Raw genomic sequence first — 21,347 nt, 5'->3', positions numbered from 1 at the left:
CTTTCTTCCTTCCTCATTCTTGTTCCCAAGAGACTTGTAATCAAATCAAGAGACACCAAGTGTGTGGTTGTCCTTGCGGGGTCTAAGTGACCCGTTTGATTAAGGAGAAAGCTCACTCGGTCTAGGTGACCGTTTGAGAGAGGGAAAGGGTTGAAAGAGACCCGGTCTTTGTGACCACCTCAACGGGGACTAGGTTCTTTGGAACCGAACCTCGGTAAAACAAATCACCGTGTTCATTCTCTTGTATTTCATTTGATTTATTTTCTTTCTCTCCCGGATTTTATTTAAGTGCTAACGCTAACCCCGGCTTGTAGTGTGTGCTTTAGTTTATAAATTTCAGATTCCGCCTATTCACCCCCCTCTAGGCGACTTTCACTTATATAATGGGGAGATAATTTGTCTTTAACCTTAAATCTTTTCATTCCTCTCATTGGTGAAACATTAAGATACATGAAGTCTCCAACTTTAAAGATTAATTCTCTTCTTCTATTGGCAGCATAGCTCTTATGCCTTGACTGTGCTATTTTCAGATTCTCTCTGACAATCTACACTTGTTTTTCTGCTTCTTGGAGAATTTCTGGACCAAATACTTGACTTTCTTCAGTTTGATTCCAATATAGTAGATACATTTGAACTCAACTATTCTAATTGCATTCTAATTGCATTCATATTAAATGTAAACTAGCTTCACCCAGCTACTCAGTAAAACAAAAAAAACCTATGCAAGTTCATGATTTGGCCGGACCTTAATTAGGAACTTAATTAGATCCTCACAGATGTTGGAAACTATAAGGAACTTCTAAAATGAACACTCTTGGCCACCTGATACAACCATTACAACCAAAGTAAAAAACAAAGTAAGTGGATTTGTTGGGTTAACATTATGTCGCTCTACATTGAATTGTTTTGAGGCACATACCAAAAAAAGATGATTCGAAAATAAGCCAACAGTAAAATGACAGTAAAGCAATAAAGTCACAATATTACACTTAAAAGGTACTAAAAACTAAAGGCAAAACAAATTGCGATGCCAAAGGAAAAATATAGTTTAATCCCATAATGTTCACAAACAGCGAGACTATGTCTTTTTATATAACATAACTTACAAAACCACACAACGTCGACTTGACAATATATGTTTCAAACGAAACAACAAATCCTAAAGTACAAATCTTTCCTAAAAATAACCTAAATATTACAATCTATCTATTTTGTGCAACTGCAAAAGATTGCGAGTCTGTGTCAATGAAAATGTGTTACATTGCATCAGTCATCGAAGACAAGATAAACACGCGCCTTTCTATTTATTTCGCTTTGCCACATCTTGAAAAAAAACTACTAGATCTGAAACCTTCAACCTCATTGCCAGCACATTTATAGACAATACCCGTCAGATAATTTGAAATGTATGACCACGTAAAGTCATCCATTGGTAATCAGTTTTCAATACTGAACTCAAACTAAGGTGACATGTTCAAAATAGCTATTAATAATATGTAGTTACTTTAAATAAGAGCAAGGAGCAACAACAAGCCTTATGTACAAGTTAACAAACTAAAATGCTAAGGAATTCAGGACACATACTAATACACTGAAGCATGTTGAACAAATAAATCAACAGAAGAAATATTTTCCTAGTAAATATTCAAAGGATTATAACTCTTTCCTGGTTTTCTCAGATGAAAAATTCTAGCACTCAATATGTTCTTTGTCGGTTATATGAGGAAAAAACATCATATTCTCTCGTACAACATAGTTAAATGAACAAAATGGAGGATCAAAATTCAGAAACATTTTTATGCACAAAATAGAGGATCAAAACTTTGGTTTAGTTTTCTCAAATAAAAAAGTTATATCCATTCGGAAAAATGGTCATCATATCCTCATAAGTGTGCAATAAAGTTAATTAAGATGACAAAGAAACACAAAAGGAGCCAACAAAACAAGCACTACATGAAATTTGGAAATAGTTTTATGCGTAAATGAAGTGTTAGAATTATGGCTTGGTTTCCTTAGATGAGAAATTGCATCGATTAGCATGTTCACTATTGATTACATGTGTTTTCCCTCTTGCCATATTAATAGAACAAAAAACAGATACGAACAAACGACCTAATAAATAAAGTGCTTATCCTATCATATATACTTTAAAAGTGGACTATTGTGATTCAAAGCTTAAATGTATTTTTTGGTATAGCTCATTCATTTAATTTTAAAAAGGTTGAGCCTCCTATTCAATCTCCTCAAAAAAGGTAAGCTTGCATACAGTTAACTACTTACCTGTCAGTTCAGATAGTACATATACAGACTGTTAATACCACCTTGCACAAAAATGCTTTTAATACATGTATAACATTACGAAGATTATTTTCTTCTACGCATACTAAACTACTAAATTGTATCATTGCACATCAAGAATTCAATTGGCCAAAAGGACAATCATGAATGATAGATGTAACCACATGAATTCCGCAAAAAATCCTTACCTATATAGTCTCATCTTTTGGTACCGATCTTACCCTTTTGTAACCAAATATAATAAATACGCATGTAAATGACCCTTTGGTCGTGCTATTAATCGCTAAAACCAACTGCTGCACTGCAACATACATTAATTTTGGACAATGACCCACTTAAATATGGAATGAAGACTAGCATATGTCATCCTTTTGTTTCTATATGTACAATACATGCATATACATTTATCATTTAGATCATGCTATCTAGGTAACAGACGAATGCAAATATATATATTTTCAATGACGAACAATTTCAAACTAGTATCAATATTTATACCTTTCTTTTGTTTGTGTAAAAACAAAATATTAATGTTGTATTATTACATGTACCTTCATGTATAACATCTTTCTTTTCTTTACATATAAATTTATATGACAAAGAAACAACACGCTCTGGTGCGCGTTAGACACTAGTATATATATAGAGTAGCCAAAGTGGAAAGATTGCTAGAGTAGTATGTGGATGGGCTTTCCGAATCCAGAACTAGGATCAGTCTAAGTTTGTGGTTGTTGCTTTGGACCTCTTTGATGGGCCTGAATCTGACCCTATGGACGCTATCGATCTGGCCCGCTGGATTTGGCACAATATGGTACAGTAGGTTTACAAACAATATGGGGATGGACATAGGTCGTCGCTCGGGCCGAATCTTGTGTCCTGCCCAGGATGCATATGGCTTGTATTAGGAGGAATCGACCATGCTGCGGGCTGCAAGCAGAGATTATTGCGAGGTAGATACAGTACGTACCTAGTACTCTACTACGCTTCTTTAGCACCAATACGGTACGCGAGGGTCATTCGCAGTCGTAGTCGTAGATGACCAAATCAAAAGGTTGTCTCCCGTGCAGCAGGATCCTGCGTTTCTGACGCTAACTATTCAAATGAGCAGACATAATATATTAGAGAGATATTCAATTCTAATCAACTTAAACCCTAACTATTCAAATGAGCAAATCAAATCAGCACACATATACACAACACTTATCTCGTGGTTCAGCTCGCCACAAAGGCTTGCCTACCTCCACATTGTTGAGGAGAGCCACAAAGGCCAAGGGTCACACACCCTTCCTCGATCTCAAGCCAAGAGCTATCGCTCTAAGTATGAGAAGGTTTTTATTATGAATGAGGGTAACTTACATCAAATCAAGGTTACAACAATCTTGTAACTCATGGGGAATGTCACACACCGGCTATGCGCAACCTCCAAGAATCAATCGACGATTGTCGGCCTGGAGAAGCTCCAATGCTCAATGGGAAACTGAGAGAGACTTAGGGTTCTTGTTGTTCTAAGGGTCTTTGGTGGAGGAGCAACTGAAATTTGATCTAAGGTGGAACAAGTGAGGGAGAGAAAGATTCAAATGGGACAAGGAACGTATTTATAATATGTATGTTGTTTCCCTATGTCAGGATACACAACATGTAACTGTTAGAGACCAAGGAAATAAACAAATGAAGAATTTCTAAAGTCCAATGATCATTTAATGTCTGGGAGTGTCACGCAAGCCAGACATGTCATATTGATTTGATATTTTGGCACTGGCTATCTACGTTTAGGTAGAGGTGTTCTGTGGAGTTTTAGCATTGGAGAACCAAGAACAACAAACAAACCTAGTAAAACTTAATAGTACGACAACTCTACACTTATGAAATAAATAAAACACACAACAGATTTTATAATCATTTGGTGCCCCTCCTTTGCCATGAGTTTTTCCCTTTTTGTGCTTTTCCTGTCACAATGCTTGGAAAACATATTAGTCCTCTAATTGTATGATCATTATCACCAAAACCCACAATTAGGTCTTGATTGCACTAACAATCTCCCCCTTTTTGGTGATTGATGACACCACAATTAGAGCTTACATGAAAGTATTAAACTCAATTCTTTTTCAAACTATGGATGTATAGCCTCTCCCTAAATTTGTCAAGTGAGAATTGAATTCTCTCTTTGGCTTGAAATGCCAAGATTTCATAATATGTAGAAATATGTGACTTCACATCTATAGCAGCTTGTGGGTAAAAGAATATAACCAAATCAAAGTATGTAAGCTCATCTAGAGAAGGTATTAAAAACAATAGCAGAAGCAGCGGAATTATTTAACCACACAAGCATCTTGAGATAACACATAGTTCAACATGAGTGCATGAGACTTAAAATAACATCGTACGAGAGAATAAAATATTACAACACAAAGTCTCACACTACAAGCAACAGACAGACACATCCATGATGAAGAAAAAGATGACCTCTCTCTAATGCCAGAACTTTCTCCTCGTTGGCAAAAAGCACCAAAAAGTGGGAAGCCTAAAGCAAAAAGAGACTATTCGTCCTCACGAGCAATATCAACCCATGGAATGTCACCACTACCGTCATTAGCATCATCATCATCAGAGATCACAACACAACCACCACGATGAGTAGAAGTGAAGTGTGAATGCCTGGTGCGAGCTGGCTAGATCTCCTCTTCATCTTCCTCTTCCTCTTCATCATCTGAATTGTCTCTGTATGCAGGAGGAGGTTGAGGAGCAGGGATAAGAGGAAGGCCTACATGCTCTCGAAGCTCATGGATCTTAAGACGAGCCTCATATGCATTGTTGGCTACATAAGAGAATGTACCAAAAATCTTGTGAAACCAACACCATGAGCTTACTTGGTTTCTTCCCATAAGTAGACAAAGGACGAGAAGGCCCTGGCCGGTCTCTAGCAAAAGAGTGCCTCTAGCTATCTCTCCACCAAAGGATGCCCTCGGACGCTCACTAGTAGAAGAGCTAGCCTGAGCAACCAGAGTTGAGGATCGGGATCTCTCAACTCAAAACAGCTCATGAAGGCCACCATGGGAGAATGTGTAACTAGTCACCCTCTTGATGATGAACATAATGTATGGAGCATATGGGAGAGCCCTCCTGGAATATTCTAAGGCTATCTGAATCTCAGTCCAAATGAAGTGGGACACTGCGAAAGGGTCACCATTAGGTCTAATCCTAGCATACCCATAAAGGTTTGAAGCTAAGCCAATCTTTGGAAGGAGAGTCTATCGAAAGAGATTATTGAGAATATAGAAGAAGGGCTTGAGCCCTCTCGACAGACCATCCGCAGTAGAAGGATCAACATACATAAAAGCAATCTCATGATCTGTCAGGTTTCTCTCATCATGAATCTCACTGAAGCTGCTATCATCAGAGCCGAAACCCAACAGACGAGCAAAGGTGACGAAGTCCAGCCTGTAGTGCCTCTCTTCAGTCATCCAATGCATCACATTGCAGGAGGTCTCATAGTAGTAGGTAGTTGAGAACTGATACAGAATCTCAGTGTTCCAAATGTGTTGGAACCCCATGATGTCATAGAGGCTTGCATGCATTCACTATGTTGTTCAATAATTTATCTGACTTGTTGTCAATGTGCTCCCAATCAACATACTTCACACGAAGCATTCTATCATGCATTGTATTGTAGAGCATAGAGAGATAGAATTCCAAGTGAAACCCATTCCAAAAGAGATAATCAATGATTCTTTCCTTAGGCACAACGTAGGGCATTCTCATGCGAGCTTCCCTGATAGTATGGAACTCATTCTGATAGTTCACTGTATGTATGTCCTGAGTGTCTTGGGCCTCCTTTCTTGGACTTCCTCATTATAATGAATCATATAAGAGTAGTATACTCATTGATACTTTTTGGAGTGCCAGGACAAGCATCCTCCTGATTCGATAGCCCATACATCTCAATTTGCATATCTTGCTGGGCCTGCTCTTGAGGGCTTTGCCACTAACCACTGTTGCTTCTTCCACCACGACAGGTAGGCTGCTTCATCTATCCACGGTGCTCTGTCGGCATCTTGTTGCGGTGCTCTCCTTGATCACCCAAAGCCATCTGTTTGCACCAGAGGGAATGGATCAGAGAAGGATGTGTCAGAGAATATGTGGAACCATGGATCTATGCATGGAGAAGAGAATCTAAGGTTGAAAATGTCATAACGTGGCCCAACATTATCGCCCAGAGGCCCGACACTGCCTAGGTGCGGCACTACCACGCTCTAATCCAACACTACTACATGCACCAGTGTGTTTTTTCAACTCTAGAATCTCAAACCCATGCAACTAATCATATGGTTACACGTATTTGATCAACATCTACATAGTCCACCCAAAGAGGCATTGAGATTCAACAAAACAAGGGCTAGGGGTTGAGACATCAACACAATACCTTGGATTGATTGGAAAAGAGGAGCAGCAGCAGATCCTTGGGGCCTTGATCTCCCCCTGGTTCTAATGGGAGGATGAATCCCACTAGATGGAGAGACTACTTGTATTGGTGAGAGATTTGGTGTGCAATGGTGAGACGAGGAGAGGAGGGAGTGCTTCATCGCGACATGCCGGTGAAGTTGGCCTTTTGCGCACAGAGGAGAGAAGTAAAAGGTAAGTCACGGGTGCAAAGAAAAGGAGAAGAATTAATTCAAAAATTATAAAGGCCAGCACAATCACGCTGGTGCTGAGCACTGCCGGGACCCGGCACTGCCGCCCATCCTCTTTTTAATAAAATAAGTTTTGAATGGTTCCATCTCCATTCTCCTGTAGATATATATATTATCCAAACACATGATTCACAGAAAGTTTTTAAAAGATAATTTTGAGACCTTATTTGGAGCTTGTTGATATGAGATAGTTCAATACAAACTAAAACATATTTTTTAGTTGTTTTCATGCAATGTTACGAAAGCCAAGGATATTTAGCTCACTCCTCAATGTACAAAATTTTGATTCATCAAGTGGCTTTGTGAAGATATCGGCTAACTATTTTTCGGTTCCAACATGGTGAATAATGATATCTCACTTTGATTCATGGTCTCTTAGGAAGTGATGGTGAATGTTAATGTGTTTTTTCTTGAGTGACTGACTAGATTATTGGCTAGTTTGATGGCACTTTCATTGTCACAAAGAAGTGGAGTTTTAGAGAAGTGATAACGAAAGTCTTTGAGGGTTTGTTGCATCCAAAGGAGTTGTGCACAACATGCACCGACTACAACATATTTGGCTTCAGCTGTGGACAAGGCTACACATTTTTTCCTTAGAGCTCCAAGACAGTAAAGACTATCCAAGGAATTGACACATCCCTAAAGTCCTTTTACGATCTACTTTGCAACCGACATAGTTAGAGTCTGAATAGCCAAGTAGATCGAACTTGGAGCCCTTAGGATACCAAGGCCAAGATTAGGAGTATGCACTAAATATCTCATGATTCTCTTAACGGCACTTAAATGACATTCTTTAGGGTTAGCCTGAAATCTAGCACACATGTATACACCCAACATGATATCTGGCCTAGAAGCACACAAATACGGTAAGGATCCAATAATAGAATGATATACCTTTTGATCCACAGTTTCACCTTCCTCATTTAGATAAAGGTGTCCATTGATTGGCATGGGAGTCTTGATTGGCTTGGCATTCTAAAGTGTCCCGATCCTTTGGGACTCAAATGTGATACATTTACTAGTCACATGAGGCTAGTAAACACATTCATCTCATCAGATAGTATAGAGTCTTACATAATAGTTATTACAATACCAAAAGCAAGCTCTAGGGAGCATGGAATAATAGCGGAGCGGGAAAAACCAGCCTGAGCCACAGGTAGACTGGGTGCAGACACAACCCCCTTTTTAGTCGAACATAGTAGAAAAGAAGTCTTTGTTAGCTAAAAAACATAAATAAAGCTGGGTCAATACTTACGTATTCCGCAAGCCCGTCCTAACCCGTAAAGAGAGAGGGACCTATATAGTACATGCTTGGTATGGTGGAGTTGTAGTCACTCTTTATTTTTCTTTGAGAAAGGCGATACTTGATGGTTTTACCCAGAGAAGGGAGAAGTAGCACTTTTTCATACTCAACCACCCCTGAGCTTCCCGCTCCTGTGGCCTCATCTTTATTTCCAAAAAATTACTCACGCATTTCCCTTTTTCTTAAGATAAAAACCCTAATTGTCATACCACACCAGACTCGTCCATACCAGTGGAGAGACTCGTCCATACCAGTGGAGACAGACTATTCGAATAGGTTTCAAACTCTACACAAAGGGGTACACTTTACCCACTATTTCGGCTCTACGATCTCACTATCATGAGATCCGACACCAAAGCTCTTTCCTTCCTTGCACGACCTTACCTTAGCGATTATACCAGAAGGAACAAGGCCACCTCCATGCCCAAACTAGGACAAAACTTTCCCCCTCCTTGTCCTCCCGGTGCTCCCCAGCCGTCATAACCCTAGGGTTCGAACCATGCAAGTTCAGATCGAGTGACTACCCATAGAGTCTCGAGTGGTTGTACTGGTCATGAGTACAGGTAGTGAAGGATGACAAACCGGTCTTTAGACGAGGGGGACAATCCTTCATGCTCACACCTAACCCGGCTGAGCCATCACCTTAGGGTCCTCCCAAACCAGGGAGTCCCTGAGCATCCCACTCAAGTGGTGATAAGGGTGATAACCCTTCATCATACACATTTTGAAGAAAAAAATCTCTCTCTTGAAATCATTACCATAACCCACCCTTTTTTGTAGCAAAAGGGTATTTTTCAATGCAAGGCTATCACTCGACTCACAATGCATCAAAACCATCTCATATCCCGGCTTAGGTAGTGGTAGAAAGAATAGGTAATTTATGCATCAAGGGTAGAATGAACTAGCCTTCGTCGAAGCTCTCTTGGCACGACAGTCCTATTTCCGGGAGGTCGGGCTCCTGCCCTTCTTCCGGAGCTATGGGTTCCGGAAAGTCGGACCCCTCTTTGTCTTGCAAAAAACAGGCAATAAACAATACATCAAACATTGCTTTCTAAGTAAGGTGTGTGAAAGTTGCCTAGAGGGGGGTGAATGGGCAAGCGGAAATTTTTCCAACAAAAACAAGAAACGATCTGGGTAAAACCGGTTCAGCCGGTGTCAAAACCGGTTCAACCGGTTTGCACGAGCTCAACTAAATATTGAGATATAAATCTGAATTGATCTCAAAATTCACCTAGTTAACTTTGGAAATGAAATGTTCTAGATGATCCACATGGTTCAAAGTAGTAGATTTGAGAAGGGCACTTCTCAAAATCCACACACCAAAAAGATATAAACAAATCTTCCACGGAATGGTGAGAGAACGAAGAACATGAACAAACACAATGAGCAAGAACACAAGAGACACAAGATTTATCCCGAGGTTCGATCACACCACAAATGGTGCCCTACTTCCTCGTTGAGGCACCCACAAAGAGTCGGGCCTCTTTCAACCCTAATCCTCCCTTCGCCGACCACAAAGGTCAAGCCCACACACTAATCTTTGCTCAAATGAGTGGGTAATACAAACTTTCTTGTGGTCTTCCACAAGATTTGGGGACTCACAAGAGACACCTAGTCGTCTAGGAGCTAGAAGCTCCAAGAGTAATGAATCCACAAAGAACTCGATGTAGTACCAAAGCTCGAATCAAGAAGAACAAGAAGGATTTGGAGATGAAGCACAAAAATCGCAGCTCTTCAATCTCACTCAAAGATTTCCCTCCAAAGATTTGAAATGGGAGAGGCAAGAGGTGTGTGAGAGAGAGTGGGAGGTGTTTCTCAGGTTAGAAATGGAGTTTGAGTCGTGCTCCCCTGTGGGGGAGAGAGGTAGGAGTGAGTATATATAGGTGGGGCTCCAAAATTAGCCGTTTTTTACTTTTCTGCTAAAAACCGGTTGAACCGGTTTCCGGCAGACTGAATTCCGGTTCAGTAACCGGCTGAGCTGGTGGGTGGACCGGAGTCAAAACCGGCTGATGTGGTTTTTGAATACTAGCTGAACCAGCCTAAAAACCAGCTGAACCAGTATTTTCCAAAGAGCAATTTGGGCCAAGATAGACTTAAAAAGGTTGTACTACATACTTTCACTAAGGATTAACAAGGGTAAAATAGAAGTTTTGGATCAAGGATTTTGAGCTTTAGTACCAACACAAACCTTCTTTTTGGACCCCCCTTGATAGTACGACAATTCCTATACTCAAGTTAAATAAAATATAATTAAGTAAACTCCTTGAGTCATTGGTGTCTCATGTGTGATTTCTCCATGGCGTTGCTTCATAAGGATCACAAACATCTTTGTCTCGCCTTTTGAAGCGAACATAAATCAAACCCTATGACTTGTACAATTTCACCATATATGAGTTCAATTCATGGCTTCAAGTCACCTTACTGATGCATCAACATATTATAACTCTTCATAGCTGATTAGTTCATCGACTTAGTGCAAGTACTCTCTTCTTCACCTTAGCCATGGTACCTCGCTCCACAAGCCATCGCTTCGCCTTCACCTTGGCTTAGTTCCTCGAAGCCCTTTCCTTGCTATCTTCACCCTATCAAGCCATTCTTGAGTCACATCATATTGAGCATCCATTGAGAGAATTATTTCTTCGATATTGTGAACCTTGCTTGAATGTCATCTAGATATAAATGCTAAGATCAATCAAGCTCTAGTTTGATTCTCATAGAAGCATATATGGACTAATAGAAATATGGTCAAGCCAATTCATGATTCCTCATATCTCATTTACTTTGGCTTGACCAATCATCTTAATCACTTCAACCTCAATTCTGATCATATTTATGCATAGTGATTTCTCATGTCTTGTCCATATATTCAAACCAATATAGAGACCATATTATATCCATTTGCATTGTCTCACTGTTTATTTAACCTTGTGTTGAACCTTTGTTCCCTGATCATTATACACTATTCAAGTATGTTCATCATACTGAATTTCCTGTTCAACACTTAGCAAACTTGTTAGACCTTTAAATGTGTTGTTATCCAAATCACCAAAACTCACAAAATGGATGAATGCACTTTCAATCTCCCCCTTTTTGGTGATTGATGACAACACATTTAAAGCTTACATAAGGTTTGATAAATAAGATTTTGAATCCTATGATATAGTTTCCTCCCCCTAAATATGTGCATTTCAGAAAATACCATTTTTGGCCTCAAATGCCAAAAGCACATATTTGGGTCAAAGTATGGAGACAACTTATCTCATACTTTTCGTGGGGTGCATTGTGTCATAAAATAAACATGATGCTAAAGACATACTATGCACTCATCAATTTTCCACATTTTATGTTTTACTTATGATTCTCCCCCTTTTGTCAAGTATTTCTCCCCCCCCTTTCAAAAGTCTTCTTACACTTAGTTACATAAGACTATAGGTAAGCTTTAATGCACAATTTCAACCCCTTTGTAATAAATCTCCAAAAAGGATACAAAGAATATAAAGGGTAGAAATTGTGATTAAGCAAGATTTGAACACACTATCATGAAAAGGGTCCTTACATGTCACAAAGGTAATGGAGAAGTGACATGAAGTGATGTACCTTTACATTTTACCTTTTCAAGGGGGTTACAGACTTATGTTGGATTTAGAATTGTTTTATGCCACATGTTCTCCATCATCAATTTTCAACTTAGTGCTTTGACAGGATTGACACATTTTTTTGCACAAAGCAAGATGGTTTTCATTCATGCCCATCAGTCTTCATCATGACATGGATTGAGTAAATTTAGCATGCCAAAGAGAAGCTTATCCTCTTCAAAAATCAACAGAAACTCATTCTCTTCAAAGAACTACACAAATTCACTAAAAGAAATGTTAGTCTTTAAGGACATAGGATATAGAATGAGCTCCCCCTAAATGTATGCATCAAATACTCAAATTACTTGTAACATGCACTTGATTCAATTAAGATTCTTAAAGAAGTTCATCATATATCTTGGTCAAGGCATAATATAATTGAAACGATTGAACTTATGCTAGAGAACACATATCGTTCCCCAATAGAACTAATCCATGGGGTGACATGTGGTAAATATTTTATCATTTCCTTGGAACCACTCATCCTCATTTGATGTTCTCCTTTCTCCAAGGTTTGAGACTACACAACATGAACTTGAAAGAAATCATTAGTCTCACAAGATATAGGCTAAACTCTCCTTCAATTTGTGCATGCAAGAGTACACAAAGTACACTCATGCACATCAACAATATGAGGTCAAAGGTGAAGTTTGCACTATATCTTGGTTTAATCGAACATGCTTTACATAGATGATGAAAAATATACCAATTGAAGGTTTAAGAACTGAAAGTATATCAATTGAAGTCCTGAAAGGTAAAGCATGCTAATATGAAGCTCAACCCTCATAATGAAGGATATTATATGATTGTGTCACTACATCATCATTATTTGGATTACAGGATAGTTCAACTCCCTTCTTGATTCACTGTGATCTCTTTTCTCTTTATGATTTCATCCAACAAAGTGATCTTCAACTTCATTCATCTTTGCTAGGTTCGATCATACTCGATATGAGGCCAATTGAAAGTCAATGATTGAAAGAACCAAGACTCTTATATCCGTAGATTTTGAATCCATCTTGAAAGCACTTGGAAGGACCTTATTGAAACACTTTGAAAAGAGAGCATTAAAGACATAAGGGAGGGTTTCACAAATGATGATCCTTATATGTGGATGGCAAATGGATCATCATTCTTGAAACCTAAAAGGATAGATTAAATTCCTTTAAATTAGTGCACACAAATAGTTGATGTCAAAGTTATATGCACTAGAACATTTTATATTGCAAGGAAATTAACCTATACTATGGTATATGCCACTAAGGATAGAATACTAAAACTACTGAATGAGAGTAAGCTTTCATACCTTGGCGTCTCATCAACTTCATCTCACTTTAGTTGAATAGTTGTGGCAGAACCTCCCAAGTTATTGGGCCCACATGCACATGCCCTTGTCTCAAAGACCTCAGACGGCTATGCATGTGCACCAGATAACTTAACAGGATCCGTCCGAGTGTCCAAGGGACCCCGGATAAACCACTTACAACCAGAATCACATGATTAAGTAAACACAAATCACACACCAACATTTGCAGCGGAATTTCTTTATTACAAAAAGTTACAAGTTACATCAAATTTACATTATATTTATTGGAGTGATTACAAAAGTGGTTCAAAGAAATATACTTTGAAATGTTATAAATTATTTATAATTTTGAAATATATATGTTAGCTCAATGACAATCCTCAATAAAGAAGCTAAAGATGAGATATACTTATATAAGAAGGCCGAGCCCACCAGCACTTAACATCAATCACAATCAAAGCGACTCATAACCTGCAGCAACAATGGGAATAAAACCTTAAGTACGCAAGTACTCAGCAAGACTTACCCGACTAAAGAAAAGACTCTCAAGGATATGCTGGCTTGTCGGGAATCAAGGTAAGGCTTATCAAATTTCAAAGACTCATTTGCAGAAGAGCTTACTAGTAATGAATCCTTATGCCAAAATTTTACTTCACAAGTTAAGTACTTTTCCTGAATCTAGATTTGCCTAATCTAGAGCATTCACTTGTCCTGGTCTAGCTTTCTTTTACCCAAATTCTTATTTTACTTATAAACTATGATGAGTGGTCGGAGGGTAGAGTATCCATGACCGAGGAGCAACGACGATTCGAACCGATTATACCCAGCTAGGGATCCCTAACCACATGACACATGTAGCACTTAACCCTTGCATATGTCAACCGTTCCCACAGATCCTCCACAACGTGAACCGGTCCGCGCTACCCGGGAGCACAATACTCCTCCGTCCAGCCTCTAGCCAGGAGGGTACACGCTACTCCTACCATCTCCCACGCCTAGTGCGCGATTGTCTTTTCACGTATGGAATAGCCAGGTTCAGGCTTACCGGAGCATGTGGCTAGTTGCAAAGTCTCCACCACAACAGGCCTACATCTAACGGTCCTTAATCGACACAGACGAGCGAACTTTCCTGTAACACCCCTAGTGTTACTATTACTAAAACTTGAGCATAACATCATAAGCATAGCATATCATGTGTTTGTCACACCTAGAATGCATTCACTAGGCAAAAAGTTCAAACAAGTGTGTTGATATGACATTTTGTGAATAAAACCCTAGAGTAGGGTACTCAACCCTGGATTGGGTTTAATAGAGCAAACAAGGCCTACACAAGAGAAAACTTCAAAATTCAATTGAAAAAGTCATAAAGTGTCACCATGAATGAACTTAAGTGGGATCCAAACCCTAAGAGTGCAAGAAACCCTAAATAGAACCCTGGAAAACCCTAGAGTTAAACCCTAGGGGGGCAAGTGTAAAATTAGTGCACTTTTGGACTAAAGTGCAAAAACTATGAAGTTAAGGTGTCCTAAGTAATATGGTTCACAAATATGTGAATTTGCAAGTAAAACCTTGAGGTTTGGACTTATTTGCAAAAGAGCCACACTTGTGCTCTTTTGACTAAGTCTGAATTTCAATATAGTGGGTTCAACTTTGGGACCTTGTAACTTTCAAATTATGAAGTTTTTGCCCTAGGTCACCACATCAATTTTGTAGAACCATTATAGGAGAATAACTTTGATGCAGACAGTCTCTTTAGTTGTTATACAAAAATTAAAGAAAATGCTGCCCAAAATTGCTCTGTCAGACTGGTATTGAACAACTGAATCTGAATCTGATAGCAGAAGTGGTCGTCAGTGTTGTTGGCCGAACTTGGGGCTCGAATTTAAGAATGATCCAGTGAGAATTTGACTAGGGATGCTATAACAAAGATGAAGATGGTTGATAGGACTACAACTTTGGTGTAGAAGGGTGATGATATTGCCATAGAAAATTTAGAGATAATCTACCCTAACCATCCTCTGTCAGGCACTCTGAAGATGACTCTCATGGTACAGTAGCCTGATCGGATCAGGTTCATTGAACTTCACCGCCGATGACCGTCGCGCCGTGATTCACGTCGATCGCCGGGATTCGTGCGCTGTGGATTGTGGATAACTGTGGGCGGGTAAATATCTTGGCGCCTGGATCAACTTGAGTCCGGCCGCGGCTAAGCTCACCGTACCCCTTGCTCATCGATCGATCGGGATAAGACCTCGCCGGCGTTGGCCGATTGCCGCCGTGCGCCACGTGCTAAAGCACTTTACCACGTCGCAGTGGCTCGGCTTGTGATATTTCCTCATCGCTGGTGAGTTCACCACAACGGAAGACACAAATCCACTGCACTAGTAACTTTCTGTTTTCTCCGGCTGTCGCGCGTCTCTCCCAAATTCATCGGCCACCGCTCTTGTCTTCTATAAATTGAGCACGTCGTCTGGTCCGTAGGATAATCACGCACCAAGCCACCAAGTATTGCCTCCAATTGTATACCCGAGAGCTCTAATTTTGTATTTCCCCCAAACTGAGTTTCCGCCACCGTAGAGACACCTTCACCGCGGCCAGCTTATTCCAGGTTCGTTTAAGCGCTCTAGTCGATTGTTCTAGCGTCCTTAGGTCCTCCTCAAGCTCCTTGACCCCTCTGATTGAGCTAGACCACCCTGGGTTGCCGTGAACGCCCATGTCCTTCAGTGATGCCCTCGGTCACCGTGGCCAGAGCAAACCGGGAAGCCATTCTTGGAATTAGGTGAGGGGAAACACTCACTAGATCTTGAATTTGGGTTCGGCCAAAGAAGGACGCCAGTCCTTGAGCGATTCAGCCGGTACGTGAGCTCGTCGGAGCTCTGCACGTCGTCGTCCACCGTCGAGGGCTTCGGAGTGTAAAGGAATAGAAACGTAGAGGCTTTTCTACAATTGTCAGCGACTCAGTCAGATAGTGTCGCGACCCCACTTCAGGTTATCCAATAAGACAAGCCCCTTTCTGAACAATCAACACACGCGGGAGCATGCGAGCACAGTTTCACCAATTGTTGGGCCGACCTGGGCTAGATTCGGTCCAACACTATTCATGACTTTTTCCTTTTCTTTTTCTGCCACAGTTAAAACAATTCTAGAAAATTGTAGAAAAATGCTAAAAATGCAAGACCAATTTTGCTAGATTCATAATTGTCCATAGAATTTAATAAAAATAGTTTTAGGATTTTTAATCCAAATAGGAAATTATAGAGTATTTAAAACAGCCTAATACCTTGCTTCTGGATTTTTAGAAAATAAATAATAAATCCAAAATTCACTAAATTTTTAGGATAATCTCTAAATAATATTTAGAAGCCTTGGATAGAGTTTGGTATGATTTGGACCTTGTTTGATACTTAGAACCCAAAACCCTACCCCTGCCCTATGAACTTCACTATTGACTCCGGAAACCCTAGGTTCTCGGAGATCCGTGAAGGAAAATTGTACTCAAGACTTCAGATAACCAACTTCTATTGTTTTTGCATCTTCATGAGCACTACATGAGCATTCATTATTATATTTGGCTATATATAGCAAATGAAGAAGAAGTTGAAGTTGAAGAAGAAAGGACTTCATCACCACCACCACCACCTGAGGAACATCAGGCAGGCAGTTGTTTCTATTTTGACATCTGCGGGACCGAGCCTGATTCACCAGTAAAACAAGGCAAGCCCCGGTGCATTTGCCACCTCCTTGATTCTTTAAAAATCTTTCTCACTTGCTTGATGCATTAGGTGATAGGAGTTGAGTGCTAAAACAATTCCTGCATTTCCTTCCTTGAATTTGATTACCTTCGTTTGAATCCCTGTTTTACAAAAGGTTTTTCCTATGCTTAGTCTTGCTCTAGCAAAACAAAATGTTTTGTTTTTACAAAAGATGATGTTGCAAAGTGGGAGGGATGTTTTTGAAAATAAAACATGATGGTGGATCCATCATGGCCATGATGGGTTCAACATCGAAAAAGATGTACCTCTGCCAGGTACCAAACTTTGGGTTTGAAATGATTAAGCTGAGACCGAGAAGAGAGTCTCGGTGTAGTGTCTCTGTCTGAGTCGATTAAGGACCGTCTCGATGTTGGCTTGCTGACTAAGGACCCTTTAACTGGTCACATGCCTTATCATGGGTAAGCTTTGCCTCGGGTAGACTAATACCAGAATAAGATAACACGCAATGGGCGTGGAGAGATGGCGAGAGTAGCGTGTACCCTCTGTGGCAAGAGGCTGGACGGTGGTGTATCTGTGCTCTCGGTTGGCGTGAACCTGATCTGTTCTTAAGAACCCAGGTGGCGAGTTGACATATGCAAGGGTTAAGTGTTAAATATGTCGTGTGATTGGAGATTCTCAGCTGAGTATAATCGATTCGGATCGCCATACCTTCGCGGTTATGAAGACTTGGTCACTGCCCTATACGTAGAAATCCAGTAAAGATGAAGGGTTGTTAAGAAATTGGCTAGTGCAGGTCAAGTGATTGAACTAGGGTAGAAAGAACTCTAGATACAGGTAATATTACTTAACCTGACAATTAAAATTGGATTTTTAAGGATCCACTTTAGTAAGCATTTCTGCAAATAGAGTCATTGATTATTGATGAGCCTTACCTGGACTCCCTTAAAGCCAACATATCCTTGAGAGTCTTTTACTTTGTCGGGTAAGTCTTGCGAAAGTACACTTCGTACTGAGGGCTTTGTCCCATGTTGTTTTAGGTGAAGAAGCAATGAACTTTTGTTGCTTCTGTTCAAAGGTGGTACCCAAAGAAGAGAACCAAGACTAGAGCTGCGGGAGGGAAGGCCCTCCGTTAAAAACTTTTTACTATCTATTTGGGGAGGAGTTTTTGCCTCCCATGGTTTGTAATAATAATATCCTGCACTCGTATATTATGTTCTGGTCTGTAAATATTTAACTCTGTCTTACTTTTCAAATAAAAGTAAGTTATTGTAACTGCTTCCGCACTTCCGCATCTCCGATGAATTGTAATGTCTGCGTGACGGGTAAAACGCTCTTGGGAAGGTAAGGAACTCAGATACCGAGCTTGTCAAGTGATCAGGTGCACCTGCAGGGTTGTCTGAGGTCCATTGGATAAGGACAACTGTAGGTGGGCCTAATGACTTGGGAGGTTCCGTCACAGCTGGTATCGGAGCGAAGCCCATCTCTGCACATATTATGAGGCATCTTCAAAAAGAATTTTCCAAGACTTATCTAGAAAATTTCTTCCCTTCTTATCTAAGTATCTTCTGAAGAGTTTATTTTAAAGACCAGATAGTAGGAGTGCAATGTATAGAAGGTGTGAATCAACTAAGGTTGATTCTGTAATTATACATGCATCATGCTAAAAACTATGCTAATAAGATTTTCCCCTCATGGAGATATGCCGCCGCGCACGAGAAAGATCGTGCGCAAGTCAACCGGGTCGTTTGGCGTCCCCGTCATCAACTTGCCCCACAACATGAAGATAGCAGCAGTGGTAGTAACGATCCAATCGGGGATCTAGAAGCACAAGTTGATCAGCTTCAATCAGAACTCCGACATAGGAACGATCTATGGGTTGCGGATGACGAAAGAATCAATGAATTGAGGACAGAAATCCGCCACCTGCAAGACCAGCTAGCGGATCGGGATCTAGCGCTCGACTGGGTTGTGAACTCTCGTTCACTAGCCTAGGCAAAGGAAGCTAGAGCTCGAGCCCGCGTGGAAGAGCTTAGCTCAGCTGTTGATAACTTGTAGGTCTATTGTAATACATTACATGAAGAAGTTCATGTGTTGTATTCACAATTGCACCCGAACGTCCCTGCGGATCCTGTCGGGATGGGAGCCGGACCATCTGGAGCAGCAGGAGAAGCCTTTGGAGGAGAACTGGACCTTTTCAGGCCCCCTCCTTCAATGAATTTGGTTGATCAGTGGTCTCCTACACCTGATAGCGAGGCTACCAAAAGCGACAAGAAGCAGGAGTAGTATAGTATAGAAGTAGTAGTAGTGTGTAATAGGTAATGTAATCCTGTTGTATATACGAGTCTGTAACATTACCTTTTTCAATAATGTGAAATGGATGGTTTGCTCTGGCATATCATATTTTCAAATGTTCTTTGCCTCAGATGTCGTCTAAGACTCGCGCACGGGATGGAGCGGGCACCTCCCGTGGGGGGAGGCAACTCCGAATCCACCCCCAGTACCTCCAACACTAGCCAAGGCCATCGCTACCTTGGTTAATGCTACAGCTGACAACACCTGTTTCCTGCGGGAAATGGCAGGGCAACAGATGCAGCAACAAGGCAGGCGGGCATATCCGCAAGGACCCCGTGAAACATCATATCTGGATTTCTCCAAGACACACCCTCCATTATTTGTCAAAGCTGAAGATCCTTTGGAAGCGGATGAATGGATCTGTGTTATTGAACAGAAGTTCGGGCTTCTCCGGTGCACGGAGATTCAAAAGCCCCTATTCGTAGCACAACAATTGCGTGGCCCTGCCAGTACGTGGCGGGGAAATTTTGTTGTCGTTCAGTCGACTAGTCATCAAATCACGTGGGATGAGTTCAAGTTGGCCTTCAGAGAGCATTATATACCTGAAGGAGTCCTCCATATGAAGCAGGAGGAGTTTATGAAGCTTAAGCAAGGCGGGGATACTGTCACCCAGTATCTCAATAAATTCAACCACTTATCCCAATACGCAATCGATCAAGTCAACACGGATATAAAGAAGAGAAATTGCTTCATGAGAGGCTTGAATGATCGAATGCAAAGAAAGATGGCCACCTGCATCGATCTTTCCTATGGAAGGGTTGTTAGCACGGCGCTGGCAGTAGAAGTTAAATATGCAGGGTCCGGAAAATCAAAGGGGAATGGAGGTGACAGGCCCAATCAGGGGCCTGAGAAAAGACAAAGGTTGGTTGTCCAACCTTTCAATCAGAATTGTTCTTCATCGCGCCCACCCTCCTTTCCTTTCAAGCAACCAGTTTTCATCCGTCCTACCGCGGCCCCCACCGCTACAAATTAGCCGGGTGCCCCTGGCACTCGTTTCCCTGCTCTTCCCAGCTCATCAACCGGCTGCTTCAACTGTGGAAAGTCCGGGCATTTTATTAAGGGTTGTCCATACCCGAGGCAGAATCAATCAAATAATCAACAGAGTTCCGGGAGTTCCAAGGGAAATGCAGCAAACAGTACTGCGGGCAAAAATACAAGGAAAACAGGATGGATCTATTATACTCAAGTGGCCACAACACCGGAAGGCGAACCGGTGATGATGGGTACGTTCCTCATGGCCAATCACCCTACGCTTATTCTCTTTGATTCTGGTGCTTCGCATACTTTCATGAGCAAGAAATTTGTGGAAAAACATTGCATTCCATATACTTTATCAAGGGAAGGGTTTACTATTCATTCGCCTCGGGGACAAATATTTACTAAAGAAGTGGCTTACCAAGTGCCCGTAACATTGGCTGAACGGGAATTTCCAACAAGCATGATTGTTCTAAAAGGCCAAGACATAGATGTAATTTTGGGCATGAATTGGTTAGCCCAGCATAAAGCAATCCTCAACACTGATCTGAGAACAATCAGGTTGAGTTATGGCCAAGAAGAGATTCTTTTGTCTATCCCCGTAGTCATTCCAGCTAGACCAACTGGCAGAGTGTATGAAGCCATCATACCGGAGATCCAAGATATTCCGGTAGTATGTGAGTTCCTAGATGTCTTCCCAGAAGATCTGCCGGGATTGCCTCCAGAAAGGGATGTAGAATTTGTGATTGAGTTGAAGCCCGGTACGGCTCCTATTTCTAGAAGGTCGTACTGAATGCCTCCAAATGAACTGGCAGAACTCAAGACCCAATTGCAAGATCTACTTGAAAAAGGATTTATCTGACCAAGTTCTTCGCCTTGGGGTTGTCCAGCCATCTTCGACAAAAAGAAGGATCAAACACTACGGATGTGTGTGGATTATAGACCCCTTAATGAGGTCACTCTCAAGAATAAGTATCCTCTTCCCCAGATTGACATTCTATTTGATCAATTTATCGGAGCTCGAGTATTCTCTAAGATTGACCTCAGGTCGGGTTATCATCAGATCCGTATCCGACC

General features: G+C 40.9%; 1 non-coding gene across 1 annotated transcript; it reads right to left on the bottom strand.

Annotated features, from left to right (window-relative positions):
- Positions 1-1,648: 1,648 nt before the first annotated feature.
- On the bottom strand, positions 1,649-1,743 carry LOC111590257 (small nucleolar RNA Z103). The gene has a single exon (XR_004852953.1). It is a non-coding gene; the product is annotated as a small nucleolar RNA Z103 (small nucleolar RNA).
- Positions 1,744-21,347: the final 19,604 nt, after the last annotated feature.

This window comes from Zea mays, chromosome 9 (assembly GCF_902167145.1).
Source record: "Zea mays cultivar B73 chromosome 9, Zm-B73-REFERENCE-NAM-5.0, whole genome shotgun sequence".
Classification (NCBI taxonomy): Eukaryota; Viridiplantae; Streptophyta; class Magnoliopsida; order Poales; family Poaceae; genus Zea; species Zea mays.
Note: the sequence above shows the minus strand (reverse complement) of the source record. Positions and strands in the feature narration are given on the sequence as shown.